Source organism: Copadichromis virginalis, linkage group LG4, assembly GCF_057382275.1.
Source record: "Copadichromis virginalis isolate Kocher_CV1m ecotype Utaka linkage group LG4, C_Virginalis_male_GT1.1, whole genome shotgun sequence".
Lineage (NCBI taxonomy): Eukaryota > Metazoa > Chordata > Actinopteri > Cichliformes > Cichlidae > Copadichromis > Copadichromis virginalis.
In genome coordinates, this window is record NC_140621.1 from 27,397,344 (window position 1) to 27,410,486 (window position 13,143).

At 37.5% G+C, this 13,143-nt stretch overlaps 1 long non-coding RNA gene across 1 annotated transcript in view; it reads left to right on the forward strand.

Annotated features, from left to right (window-relative positions):
• The window catches only part of LOC146711687 (uncharacterized), a 107,581-nt gene extending 98,970 nt beyond the window's left edge, over positions 1-8,611 (forward strand). Inside the window, exon 4 of the long non-coding RNA XR_014920195.1 lies at positions 8,110-8,611. This is a non-coding gene — a long non-coding RNA (uncharacterized LOC146711687). The remainder of the gene's footprint in view (positions 1-8,109) is intronic.
• Positions 8,612-13,143: the final 4,532 nt, after the last annotated feature.

The window sequence follows — 13,143 nt, forward strand, 5'->3', positions numbered from 1 at the left end:
CAGGATGAATTTTGTGGAAGATGCTATTGTACAGCATAACTGAGAAAATCCTTATTTGATTATAAATCCTTAAGCACACAGTAACATCTATCTGCAAGCCAATTCAGTCATTAGCAGTTGCAATATTTAAATATTTGGTCATGCTTGATGTTTTCCAAATGTAACCGGAGAGAGTTGTGAAATCGGAGTGAGAGATTTTCTTCTGCTGCTGCTATTTATTGTTTTAGCCCCGTATTTGCCCTACATGTATGTCAGAGGAATTTGGCACCCAAGGAAATCCATAGAAATGGGACTACAGCCATTACACAAATTTGCATCGCAGATCTCATGAAGGCATGAAGCTGATTGATTAATAGAGACAGAGCATGCCAAGCCATATCAGGGCTCCCGCACAGGTTAAGTGGTGCTAAGATTGTTTTATATAATCTGTGATTAGGGGATGAGGAAGGAGAGTTTGATCTCTCAGACTTGCTGACCTCCTAATCACAGGGGGTCTTTCGATCCAGCCTGCACCAACAACTTCAATCAGACACACTCTGCGAGTTTAAAACTGGCAGCAGGGAAAAGGAAAAACTAACAGGGAAAGAAATCAATGTTTTTGCATTCCTTTTACAAGAAGAGATATATGGGAATACATAAATGTATATGTATTTGGTATTTATATAGGAATTACTGAATTCTCATGGTGCAATATTCTGCTTTTATAGCTGGTTGATGTAGAACAGGTTCCAGCTGCTTTATATACAATTCAGATGGGTAGTTACACACAGTGTTATCTCTCCTCCAAAGTGTCAGAACACAAGTCCGACGGGTACAAATCATACTCTATATGGTACAATGAGGCTCTTCTAGCCATCACCACAGGCATTTAACTTAGTTCTGATAACTCTGCAGCCAAGTTTAAAAAGTAATTGCTGGCAGTTATGATTTTTATTTGCAAACCCAATAATTAAAACACCCTCATTTAGCGAAAAACGTAGCCATTTCAAAATTCGACATAGTATGAAACCAAAAATGGATGGAAAATTGGAAAGATATTATTTACACGGGATACTTGTCCAGAAAATACAAAGGATTCAAGGTTTTTCTGTAAATTTCCTAGTGCAAAAACTCTCCAGAGTACAACATAATTATCTACATCATCAAAAGCAATTATGGAAGCATAAATTGAATGCATGTCTACACCCCCATTGTCCCTGGCATATTTGTCCCTTGCACAGATAACGCAGCATTAACATTACAATGGAGGGGCAATAATGGAGTTGCCCAGCTGGGGTTAAAGGGACGTGACAATAGGCGTGACAAGCTGCGGTTAGATGCAGCGCACAAAAAAGAAATAAATAATTTTAACCCATTGAAATGTTGTCTTGTAGAGTCAAAAGCCTCACACACATCGTGGTTTAAGATATGAGCTGCCATGACAAGCATAAACAACGTGAACTATACTCAACAGTCTGAAGATGATTTAAATGTTCTATTTATCATCCTGAGATGAGTCATGATAGTAAGTGAGGATAAGTCATAGTAATTAAAAAATAAATGCTGTAAGAACTTCAGTGTAGCAATAGATATACTTTTAGTCCTTTGTGGATGAAAAAAACATGCAAGACGACAGTGATGCTTACTGGGTTAAAGTTTTAGTTTAATCATATAAAGAGGCCATGAGGAAAACCACTGAGCATCATCTTCTTTATAACCGTTTACTTTGAATTTGTGCACTATCCACTTCCAGGTCCAGTCTTTGTATAATGCCTTATGATTTAACAGGTGTAGATATAAAATCTTGCCATAACTTCTAACAATTAACAGCATTAGTCAGAAAATGACATAAAAAACACCAATTATTGATTTGGTTGTAAGCAAAAGAGGAAATATCGTTCATTGTCATTGCCAAAGTCTTCCTGAGACTCTACCTTAGCTAATAGGTTTAAATTTTGGGGCTAAAAATTTGTTACCAGGAGAAGGTTACAAATAACTAATACCATAACTATGAGCCTCCTGCATTCCACGTGTTCATTTTTAATGCATCTATCAAATAAAGACAAAAACTTTCATTATGAGTTGCTCTGTCATAGTGTGTTAAGACCAACATAGGTCAGTCAGATAAGCTGGTTTGTCATTAGCCATAGAAATAGTTTGAGTCGGTTATTTTGCACACTGCCAACAGAAATACTGTTGATGCTGATGAATGAGCACCTTATTCAGTGTTTTAATAACAGTGAAAGAACATTAACAGTTTGCTATCAGAAAGTAGAATTCTTTTGAAGTCTCTTGAGAAATTAATAAATTTTTTTCGTCTTTTTTTTTAAATCAGAGGACCAAATTCTTTAACGGATCCATTAATGAAAGAGTCCCAAACTGCCATTTTCAGACTAATTACAAATGATTGGAGTGTAAATATTCAGACACGCTTCGGTGACTTCAAGTCCACCGACTAATTATTTGTCAGGAGAAGCTGAACATTGCTTCTTTACTTCTTTTTCATCTGCAGTCTGCACAGATAAAATTCAAATGATCAACAGAACCAATAACTATTTAGAAATATTCAATATTTGAGCTTGTCATTGAGAAGTTGGCATTTGTCAGATGGTAAAAACGACTCTAAAATGGATTGTCAAACATCAATTCATCCTCTGATCTAACATCCTTATCCTCAATCAACAAGAAGTGATAAACGTCTCCAAATGCTTGATCCACATTATTATCACGGTCTGCTGCAGTGGCTCATTTTGGGCCCGTTTCCTGAGCTGCAGTCAGCACACCAGGCCTACTTTTCCTCAGCTGAGACATTCTGAGAATCCCTGGCAGCTCATATATCAAGGGAGATCCTCACAGCAGTACTCCTCTTCCTTTTTCAATGCACAGGGTAAGTATTTTAATTAGTTGGCTAATTGTCTAAGTAATTGGAAGACAACTTAGCTCAAAGAGTAATCAATCTCTACAGGGCTACGTTCTATCACATCAAAGGATCTGTAATTAACACTGCAAACCATGGGATGGTCTTTGACTGAGCTCGATAGCATGGGGGCGTATGATCACAGATAAAACAGAGGTTGAGGAAACAGATCTGGGAGGCCTCCGCTGAATATGGAGAGGTGTTATCATTTAGACACAAGCAGATTCAGACCCAAACAGAGGCAGTCAGGCCCTCGTGCAAAGGCTGTGATGCAAGAGTTGCACTCCTTAAACAAAAGGCAGATAAAGCCACTGGCTATTAAATAATGCGTATGTGTTTTCGTGTGTTTGGCTTTCACACATCTGAGCATCGTTGATTCTTTTAAACTCTGGGAAAGCAGTGTTTTTTTCTTTTTTTGTTGTTGTTGTTGTTGTCAATTTAAAAAAAAAATCAACCTGAATGTCCAACTGCAAAGCTTGAATGTTCAAACGTGCATCCAACTCCCCCCTTAAATTTCCCCAAAGAATATCTGTTAGCTTGATTTTGACAATAAAATTGGCAATTCATTAAATGTTTTCATATACCGAGTATCAATTTCACTTTGCAGCAAAGCTCACGCTAGGCATTAAAAAAATTATACATTTGGGATGAACAAGACTAATCATGTCTCAGATTCATCCGTTCGAGGCCCCTTAATTTCCCCATTGTGGAAAACAAGACATATAATGAACAATTATACATAAAGTCAATTTCAGTGTTGTGTGGAAGACTTAATTAAAATCACTAATGAAAAAAAAAATGAACTGCTTACAGTGTGGAGGTTTACGTGTCAATTTCAAAATGACTAAATGCTTTGTCTTCGTGGAATGTGATGAAAATGACCCGAATGGCAACACACTCCATTTTTCTGTTTACAAACAATCATCATGAATTTAAATTACCGACCATAACCCCATCCTGTAATTCACTGAGAAAAGAAGTTGGCATAATTGGGAAAATTGTGGAAGGAAACAGCAGCTAAACATCAATACCATTATATTATTGTGGAACAGCGTCTCATACTATCAATTAACAAATGCATTCAAAATGCAGAAATGACTGTCATGCTTGTGGCAGCAGCCTAAAAAGGATAATTATGATGAAACATCCAAAGGAGAGCAGTCATTGGAAGACATGATATTCCCTGAAGTGATCCCCTCCCCCCCTCCAGCCCTGCACTCCCTGCCACAAGGCACAATTCACACAGTGGTACTGACAGATTGACAAATAAGGTTAATAAGTACTTTCCACCCCTCCTAAAGGCTAATCAAATATTAATCCTTGAGGTGTGGTCAGCAGAAAAAAAATACAACAAACAATTGGTAGAGCGGAATTGATCGAATTGATTCTCTCGCGTAATGCTTGGGGCCGGGGAGGAAGAAGAAGAAGAAGAGGAGGAGGAGGACGAGGTGGGAGGGGTGGAGTTGAGTTGGAACTGTAGGAATTCATTTCAGGCTGAGAATGGACAAATATTTGGATATAAGCGCTTAAAGCAATTTCAATTTTTAATCCATCTCCACGTTCTGGTGGCTCTGTGGGCGCAGTTTATACGCAGCACGCTTGCAGTATTGGGTGGGTGTGAAAGTGGCTCATGACCCCCCACCCACACACAACAAGCCCTTCCCAAACCCTCTACATGTACACACACACCTACGCCTGAAAAACACTGGTTTTTATGTGATTCTGTACTCCATGCAATGGGGATGCAATTGAAAACTCTCCTTAGCGTCTATTTTTAAAACAAACAAAATGAACAGAGGTTTTCAAACATGAAAATCCACATTTATATGACTTTGAGTGTAACCTTGTTCACAAAAGGGTGAGGGTCAAAAACCTGGAACCAATAAAAAAACAAACAAACTAAAACAAACCATACTATTGGTGACAAATTTGAATTTTACACAAATCTCTTCCCCCCCTTCCTTGAACAGTTGTCACTAATCGGAAGCCTCGGGACATCTCGAGGCCTGGTGGACCATGTGAGCAGAGCCACACACACTCATGCTCTGATAGGGCAAAATTGGATCCAGTGAGAATGCAAAGAAGCTTATCAACCAACACTTCCAGGCAGTGCTCTCTGCAAGAGCATATGTCAACATCATTTATTAGATGTGGCCAGGGACTAAATTATGTATGATCACAAAACGAAAAAAGAAAAAAAAGTGGGGCGTGGGGGGGGGGGTAGGATCACACGCAGCAGGTGGATAGAATAATATTTGCAGAGAATATGAAATTATTAATAGAGGCCCTTAAGGGAGAATATTTGTTAACATTAACCGGTGAGTCATTTGTAATGCTTGGAGTCTGTAATTAATCATATTGGACATTTCAAAATCATATATAGACTTAAGTGAATGTTTTACTCACTCTGTTTTTAGAGAAGCAATCCATATTATTATTGTCACATATTCTTCTATATTAATATGTACTGAAAATTGTGCCTTTTCAAATAACATCCACTAAATTATATTTTTTTTTAAAGCTGCTTTAAAAAAAAACTGTTAACTGTATTTCCTTCATTCCAGCCAAACATATACTAAGTAGCTTTAATATTGCCAGATGAGCAATATCTCAAGCAAAATACTCTTCAGAGATACTATGTAATTGACTCCACATCTAACAGTATGGAACAAATCCCACTAGCAGAGGAAGTTGACAAATTGCATTAAAAACACTCAATTGGGCCAGGATTGGATAGAAGCTCATGTTCCTCCTTATCCCATTAAACATGAAACAGTTTAATCTCTAAAACTTGCTGACATACCAGGGAAACGCTTAAGCGTGCAGCTTGTATTTGATTTGCAGAAAAAAGTCAAGATACAACAACATGAACTACTGTACGCGTCTGTATGCGCGTAACACATGTAGACATAAGCAGAATTTACACTTGCCTCAACATAGAAACTGCATTATTTTAATCAACATCAATTACAGCGTCATTTAGCAGCACCGGAACAGCAAAACCATACGCACGCACATTATTTGTTTCAGCCTCCTCAAAGTGAGCAATATTAAAGAGACTCAAACTGTCAAATCATCCAAGTTTTTTTTTCTTCAATAGCTTACCCGATTTGAACATGTTCTGCTTCTTTTCATGACATGTAAACAGGTTTTGACATGGGTCTAGTTAAATGTGTAAGACATGCTGAAAAAAAGGAAAGGGAAATGCCTGAGAAAAAAAAACTCCAAACCTGTCAACACACAGTACCTGCTTTAAATCTGTTCCCCATTTCAGGCAATCTGTGGGAACCAGGCCTGTGGAGTCTAATCCTGTTTTCATCCGTACCCCTTCAACACCCCCCTCATCTGTATCACACTTTCAATTCCACTTGCTGGTGCCTTTGTGCGATTTTCATTTGATCTAGCTTTTAAAATTCTAAATCTATTCAAGGTTTTTTTAGTTGGATTCACGCTGTTGCCGTGAAGCCCTATTTATGTTCTAGATTTGGAATTGCAAATCAAGAGTGTGTGATTTAGGGGGAATGGGAGTCCAAAATTCCCCGGCATCACCTTTTATGATGCCGTAGGTTTAAAATGTTAACAAGGGTGTTTTACCAAGCTGATTTGTGCAGTATCAGTCTGTCTCTGGCAGACAAGCCTTTCAGACAATAATCATGGTAAACCTACACTTATTTACAGAGTATGGTAGTTTGAGTCACAGTTTAATTCAAAGGTCTGGACACAACCTGTGTTCCATAGTTATGGCATATAAAATGTGTGATTATGCTTTTTTTTTCTCTTTTTTTTTTTTACACCGGTGCACAAAAACAACAGCTAATGTTATACAAATTATTTTTTGGTCTGTTTATTATTATTACTATTATTATAATTATATTATAATGCAGCATTTCAAATATGAATACTACCAGAAATATCAGGCTGTAGTTAAAACTACATTTACAGTTCTTTATTAGTGATGCTCAGATTTATAATCATACTGTACGTACTGTATTTTATTTTTTGCAATACTTAATAATGCTGCATCTCCTTGACTAGATATATCAAACCTGCAGGTTACAGATATGAATACTGAGGTGCCTGAAAAATGCTACACCGCTGTATAGAGTCATTGTTATGGTGTACTTCTCTTCAAATGTCTGATTAATGTTGTCTCCAAAGTCTCAACAAGATGTCACATTTGCCAGGCTGGGTTTCAACAATGAAACAAAACCAGGAAGTAAACCCAGTCAGTATAAATAGATGATAACTGACTGCTGAAAAATAAAAGTGTCATTCCGAATAGTACTGTCTTTAGGAAGAAAAACATCTACGTGTACAATAATCTTTGTACACGTAGAAACCTTTGAATCGCAGACATCTAAATCCAGTTTCTATGCAAAAGTATAACAGCATCAAGAATACATGAGACAAAAACATTAGCATCCATAAAAGGATAAAGTTCGGATTGATTTTCTCTCACACCATTATAGTGATACCAATGGAACAATATCAGTATCAATATCAACCAAATTACCGGTAATGACTTCCCTACTGTGAAAGAGCTCTTGCCTGTATTGTACTTCTGTCTATTCACCGTCTATAAAAAGTAGTGAGGAAACAAACTTTGGATCTATCGAATAAATTCCTGTGAACAATTTATGCAACGAAATTTAATATTGCTGCAGACTCTCATCCGCTCTGCAAATAAATGGTTACTTCTGCACTCAGATATGACTCTAAAGAGCACATCACAGAGAAGCCACAATCGGTCGATTCATATTCCCGAATCACAGACATTAACATTCAAAAAAGATACACTTGGTTGTTTTTCAAATGTCAAGGCATAATAAACAAGGAAATATTTTTTATGTGTATGTTTGTGCTCAGCACTATGTTGCTTATCTGCGGCGTGAGCTTTAGTAAGCACGTGTGAACCTTTGATGATCACTTTTCAGCCAATGTTTGTTTTGGAGTAAGTTGTAACTGATAATCGTTTTACGGTAAAACAGTGTATCGGCTTATCAGAGAATAATATTGCCCCACTTGATGCCCAGTCAGGGATTTAGGTGAGCATTATGAACTCAGCTATAACAAGTCCCGCGTGATTATCTGACACAAGGTGCTGACAGACACTCACTGTTGACATTTCTGTTCATATTGGCAGTGAAAAAGACAGCAATAGCAGAGACTTACAGCGCTTACAAGGCTCTAACAGTTGTATTTTCTCTTTGTAGGCCTGTGTTGTGGGACTTGGCGTATCATCTGCAACTGAATGAGCTGTGCTACTGACCTGTCGTGACAGACCAGGATTGTACATTAGGGCTGTTTTCTCTTTGTCATCACAGTTGTGTGGTCAGGCCTGACACCTGGAACAGCTGAAACATCACAAATGCAAAATGTAAAAGCCCCATTGTAGAGCTGCATGTCAAAAAGTAGTATGTGTAATGGATAGAGGGTCACAATGTCAGCGTTTTTTTTATGTTGTGGTCGGATCCTAACCTGATTGGTTTCTGTTAGAAGTTATTATTAGAATAGCACAGACCCTACTTACCATAAAATAACAGGTGAGGTTAATGGCAAATGATTTGTTGCATTAAAACCACAGTTTTTGCATTTCCATCGCTTTTTTTTGCCCTAATGGATTTTATTTTTACTGAATATTATCTGAAAGCATACATAATTCTGTGTGGAAGCAAATCTGTGTTTCATGAATACAAAGCAATATTAAAAGCACAACTTAAGAGACTATGAATAGATAATTTTGTATTACTAAAAACCAAAAATGCACAATTAAGACCATTTTTCCACACCTCCTGTATGGTAGCATAGTCGATAATGTATTATAGTTTATGCTGAAATAAATTTTGGGTTTGATCCAACATGTAACAAATCCAACAAGTAACATTGGGTTTAGTTGGTACACTACATTTTTATGTACAAGACCATCAATGATGGTCAAGTATCCAAAAACACATATTTTATATATACATTACTCTGAAAGTTCACCCTTATTGCTTCTAGAGGAATTAAGAGGGTATGCGGCAGCCAAGTGCTGCTAATCAAATGTACTTGATTAACAAGTGTGAGCACCGTTTATAAAAACAGCTTCCTGGTGTGGAACATTCAGGGTGTGTTAACAGCAGAGATGGGCAGTAACGCGTTACTTGAAATGCGTTAATGTAATCTGATTACTTTTTCAAGTAACGAGTAAAGTAAGGGATTACTATTGCAAAAACGGTAATTAAATTACCGTTACATTCCCGTAGGAACGCTGCGTTACTGTCTCATGACAGTGACGTAGGCGAGTGCGCCGTTGGTGACAACAGCTGTGTGCAGATCAACAATGGATAATATATCGAGTGCGGGAGAGAGTATGAGCGTGCAGCGTTTAAAGCGTGGAAGTACTGACCTTACTTTAAGTTTGATTCCATAAAAAGTGACAAAAACATTAGCATCCATTGTGCGTGGGAAGAAAACTTCTTTTTACAGCGAAAAAAACCCCTAAACTTCCAAGCAAGCACCGAGTGCGCAACAATGTAATGGGAAATTCACAGAGAAACTCTCGGATTCTTACACTGACCGCTGCGGCACACCTGCACCAGGGTAAACCTCCGCCTACCCTACTCCTGCTTTACAGGTGAAAATAGAGCAAAAGGACCGCTGAGTCTTTGACTTTATTTATTTTCTGCTGTGTTTTACTTGCATCTATTTGAAAGAGTGAGTGTAAACACACAAAAAAAACATTTTATGTGCTGGAATGTGCAGAAAATAGGTTTAAATATTAAACAAATTTCTTCCAGTCAGAGAATGTTGCATATAATTACATTTCTGCTTGATGCATAAAGTTAAAAGATTAAAACTGATAAAACAAGTTTTAAAAAGAGACTTTTCCATTTGATTACATTTTGTATGATGGATTATGCAGAAAAAGTAGAATTGGGCTGAAAGATCTATCGCTTTATCACCTATTCAGGTTGTAAATCGTGTTTTTAAAATCAGTAAAGTAACGGGATTACTTTTTGGGGGAAGTAATCAGTAATTAGTTACGGATTACTTTTTTCAACTAACTTGACCAACACTGGTTAACAGAATGCCTACATTTTCCCGGGAGTGAATGTCCCAGGAAATTCACATCAAGGATCAATGAAAGATAAATTCCAAAAAACTCATGTGACAACACTTGTAATTCAAACAACTTGCAGGTCAAGCTTTTTCCTTGACCTTTGACTATACAAGCCCTGTCTACAGTACAGCCTTGATGACTGTGATGACGGCCACGACCCAAAACGTGTTGGCCAAGTGATAAAACTTTTCTCAGTGCACCTTGGAAGTAGCTGAAGTTGTGCCAGAAGTTGTGTTTGGAGAAGTTCACAGTAAGAGACATATCAGCACAAACACGACATAGGGTTTGTTTTGCAGCCACAGGACCTGAGTACCTTACGGTCACTGAGTTGATCACAAACTCCTCTGTATACCAAAGTATTCTAGAGTCAAGTTAGCAGAGACAACGTCTGGCTGAAACGACATCATTCACCGAAACAATGATCCCAAGCACACCAGCAAATCTACAACAGAGTGGAAAAAGAATCAATGCTGCAATGGCTCAGTCAAAGACCAGACCTTAACTTGACTGAAATGCTATGTATAACTGAATGCTTGTAAACCTCAATGTGTTGAACCAATCTTGTAAAGAAGAGTAGACCAAAATTCTCCATAATGATGTGAGGAAACTGATAGTCATGCAGAAAATTATTACTTCACCTTTTTGCTGCTAAATCTGGTTCTACAAGTTACTGAATGATGGGGGTACTTGGGTAGTTTGCTGTAAAGTTGCCAAGCTTTGCTTCTCTGTCTGAAGGTCTACTCTTAGTATGTAAGCAACTAATTTACCACTAAGAAAAATAGTATTTAAAAAAAAAAGGTCGCTCCAGCAAGAGTAAGTGAATAAGCGAAGAATTATTTTTAAACATGTAATTGGCAACCATAATGGCTACTTAGAGCATCAGGACAACATGGATGCTTCTTCAAGAAGAACTCATTAATAGGATATTATGGTCTAAATGGTCATTGAATCTTCCATATTTTTGACTCATTTTATAATCTCGTTTCTTCTCATTAATAGCAATACACTGTACATACCACAGACTCAACATCAATAATATAACGGGACTTTACTGCCTCCTATAATCTCATCGGCTCACAACCCAGATGACATACAACAGAATTTGTTGCCTTCTGATAAAGCATCAATATTAATTACATGTATTTATTAGATTTTAATATTTATAAAAGCCTATTAATATTGATATATGGTTCATAAATAGATACTTCAATTCCTGTGATATGCATCTATATGTCCACTATAGTGCAGTCACCAAGATTTATCTCTAAAGCACATACAGTAATGATTGTGGCACTAGCTTTTCCCATGACATTTAGAGGTTAATTTGCACTGGTTTCATGGTCATTTATCGATGGAGGGTTCAGAAATTAGCATTCACCACGCTTCTTATTGACAGAAGTGTTTAATAACCCATCAAATCAAATGGGATAGCGAGCCAGGAAGTGCTTCTCCACCGAGAAAATATGGTCTATTCAAACCACATGCATGTTTAGTTAAAAGCATAGCCTGCTGATGTTGGATGTTAAGACATAAAAGTTTCTGTGTAGAATAAATTTTAATGTAACACGGGAAGCTATAAGACTGATTCTTTCAAGGGAAGAGATAAATATTCTTTTGGAAGTATGCCGTATGTGTGGAGAGATTTGCAGATGACACACCTGCATGAGATGCTTCGATCCAGATGGACCTGGTCAGTCTAGTGGAGACAGATGAGACAAGCGGAAGGAGAGGCTTCTTGTTCTCGCCACAGGTTTCCCTTTATTCTGACAGATTTACAGCATTACTCAATCTTTTATATCTGTTTTCACCTTCTGCTAGGCACATTCTGTTTGAGATTTACAGTCTTTCTTCTCACTTCCTTTCACAGCCCTATTCCCAAACTTTGTCACATTCCTGTGAGTAAGAGTGAAATTGTTTACCTGTGTGGTTGAATGAAGGACAATTTTCTATTTCAGGGGCTGCAGAGGAAGCATTGTGGGTTGTGGAACAACATAGCATGTTCACAAACATGTATTTTATTCATCAGACAAAAGTGCTCGTACTAGCTGGAATGCCAAAGCAAATCATGCACATTTTTGTCTAGGAAATTAGTTCACGCCTAGGAAATGCACTGCACATAATTTCTCTGATCTCCTTTAGAATTACTAGCTTTTTCCTCCACTCTTATCTTGCTCTAACCACTGTTTGCTCGAATGTGTATAATTTCACATCCGCAGATTCACACGGCATGTCACTAACTCAGAGTGAAATATACTTATGTTCAAAGGAGTCCTAATGTGGATTGATGGGTGGGCCTTCAGTAGCCTCAGAGCCGTTGACACACAGCTGTCTTTGCTATAAATCTTACAAATCCACAAAAAAAGTCTCTTGAGACGCCTTTGAGTGCTAAATTACTTCAGCTCTGAAAGAAAGTGTAGCACGAATCTTCCTGTATACACAATTACTGAGCAAATCATTTTAGTCCAATAGAGTTACCCCGTCCTATCACAAAGCAGCTCTTTCATGTTACGCGTATGTGACCAAATGTAAATAAGTAAACAAATCTGACTTCTAATGTGTAGTCGCTGGACAAGGTTAATCCTGCAGGTTAATAAATACAACATATTCCCCCTCTTAATAGCACACACGTCCATGTCAGAGTTCCTTTATCTACAAGCCTTGTCTTTGACTCTATTATATAATTATATCATTGCATTTGTCATTGGGTTTCACCCTTGGGGTGAAGAACAAATTAAAGGACTATGAGTATGTTAGCTTTATATAAGCAGAACGTCGGCTACACAAACCATAACAAAAGTTCATATTTTCGGTGTAATGAATGTTACATTATTTATGCTATGAATTATGGATGAACTTCTGCAGACCTATGCAGCCCTGACTGGGATGGCTTGTAATCAATCCTTGTCTGATGGACCTCTCCGACAAACATTTATTAGTGGTTACTCTTTCAAGTCTGTCTGGAAAAACCTCGCAGAACAATAATTATTACTACGATTACTCTTTTTACCTGCACTCAAGGTGTATATTACACTACTATTTGCAGAAAAAGTAATGCTGTGAATAAATATTAAGATATTGTTAGTGTGATAATTTGAAGATTGTGGCAACAGAGATTAAGCAGCTCACTGGTTCAGTGTCATTGAAA